The following is a 2,301-nucleotide window of genomic DNA, read 5'->3' on the forward strand; positions in this document are numbered from 1 at the left end:
TAGAATGTCCTCTACAGGTCAAGTTCAATTACCACAAACCTCCTCATCACAAGAGATTTCCAGTCTTAAGACAGGCAGTGGGTGGACACTAGAAAATTCTCTTATACGCATTTACTCCAAAAACGCAACCAATGCCTTAGATCCCTGCTACTCCAAATGTGGTACCCACACCAGCAACCAGAGTTAGAAATGCAGAATCTTGGACTGCATTCTAGGCCCACTGAATCAGAAACTGAGTTTAACAACACCCCCAGGTGATTTATATGAGCATTAAAATGGTAGCATTGACTTAAAGCAATTATGCTCAAACTTTGCACATTAGAATCACCTGGAGAGGTTTTTAACACCTCCCTAATGCAGGCAGTACTCCATATAATGTATCTCAATTATCAGTATTTTTAAAACCAAACTGGTTCCAATATGCAGCCAATGTTGAGGAACCATGACTTAAAGATAATAATAACAATATTTGTATTCGAATGAAAACTTTCCCCAAACTTTGCATTCCTAATTACCACTTGGGTTTTCCTGAAAACTTAGATATTAAAAATTTCAATATACGGATCTGGGCAGGGGTCTGGAGAGCGCAGCAGCCATGGCGAGCCACCCTGTCCTCACCAACGGCACCGAGATGGCCATCCTGGGGCTGGGCACCTGGAAGTCCCCTCTGAGCTAGGTAACCAAGGCTGTGAAGGTGGCGATCGATGTCAGGTACCCCCACATCGACTGCACCTACGTGTACCAGAATGAGAATGAGGTGGGGGTGGCCATTCAGGAGCAGCTTAGGGAGCAGGTGGTGAAGCCAGAGGCTTATCAGCAAGCTGGGGTGCACGTACCATAAGAAGGTCCTGGTGAAAGGATCCTGCCAGAAGACGCTCAGCAACCTGAAGCTGGACTACCTGGACCTCCACCTTATTCACTGGCTGACCGACTTTAAGCCTGGAAAGGAATTTTTCCCATTGGACGAGTCGGACAACATGGTTCCCAATGACACCAACATTGTGAACACATGCGCAGCCATGGAAGCGCTGGTGGATGAAGGGCTGGTGATAGCTATTAGCATCTCTGACTGTAATCATCTCCAGGTGGAGAGGATCTTAAAGAAACCTGGCTTAAGGTATAAACCAGCGGTTAACCAGATTGAGTGCCACCTGTACCTCACTCCCGTACTGCCAGTCCAAGGGTATCTTGGTGACCACCTATAGCCCCCCTGGCTCTCCTGACAGACCCTGGGCCAAGCCTGAGGCCCCGTCCATCCTGGAGGATCCCAGGATCAAAGTGATCTCAGCCAAGCACAATAAAACCACAGCCCAGATTCTGATCCAGTTCCCCCATGCAGAGGAACTTGGAGGTGATTCCCAAGTCTGTGACACCAAAATGCATTGCTGAGAACTTTAAGGTCTTTGACTTTGAACTGAGCAGCCAGGATATGACCACCTTACTCAGCTACAACAGGAACTGGAGGGTCTGTGCCTTGGCGAGCTATGCCTCCCACAAGGACTACCCTTTCCATGAAGTTTTGAAGCTGTGGATGCCTGCTCATCCCTAAGTGACCTATACCTGTGTTTCCTATCTCATTTTTTTCTTGCAAATGTAGTATGGCCTGGCCTGTGTCACTCAGCAGTGGGAGAGCAGCCTGTAGAGTGGCCAGCAAGGACTTATCTAGGTTGATGTTGGATCTGAAGAGCAGTGTCAGTAGAGTAGAAGTCTCTTTCAGTTTGCTTTGTTCTTTTTGCCCCGGTGGGGAAAGTATAACCTGAATACCCTTTTCTGACCAAAGGGAAGCAAAATATACCAGGTCAAAATAGTGCCACTAACAGTTGAGTTTTTTGTTTTTGTTTGTTTGTTTGTTTCTTGAAATGGAGTCTCGCTCTGTTGCCCAGGCTGGAGTACAGTGGCGTGATCTTGGCTCACTGCAAGCTCCGCCTCCCAGGTTCACACTATTCTCATGCCTCAGCCTCCTGAGTAGCTGGGACTACAGGTGCCTGCTACCATGTCCAGCTAGTTTTTTGTGTTTTTAGTAGAGACAGGGTTTCACCGTGTTAGCCAGGATGGTCTCGATATCCTGACCTCATGATCCTCCTGCCTTGGCCTCCCAAAGTGCTGGGATTATAGGCGAGAACCACTGCACCTGGCCACAACAGTTGAGTTTTGACTGCTTGGAACTGTAATCCCTTCAGCAAGACTTCTCTTTGCCTCAAATAAAAAGTGCTTTGGTGAAAAAAAAAAAAAAAAAAAACTCAATGTATTCTGTCGTATAATTAATGCTTAAATTTCCCAAATTCTGATGATGCTAATTTT

General features: G+C 46.7%; 1 pseudogene; it reads left to right on the forward strand.

Annotated features, from left to right (window-relative positions):
• Window positions 1-595: 595 nt before the first annotated feature.
• On the forward strand, window positions 596-1,549 carry LOC105479676 (aldo-keto reductase family 1 member B1 pseudogene; annotated as a pseudogene).
• Window positions 1,550-2,301: the final 752 nt, after the last annotated feature.

This window comes from Macaca nemestrina, chromosome 2, assembly GCF_043159975.1.
Source record: "Macaca nemestrina isolate mMacNem1 chromosome 2, mMacNem.hap1, whole genome shotgun sequence".
NCBI classification, from domain to species: domain Eukaryota; kingdom Metazoa; phylum Chordata; class Mammalia; order Primates; family Cercopithecidae; genus Macaca; species Macaca nemestrina.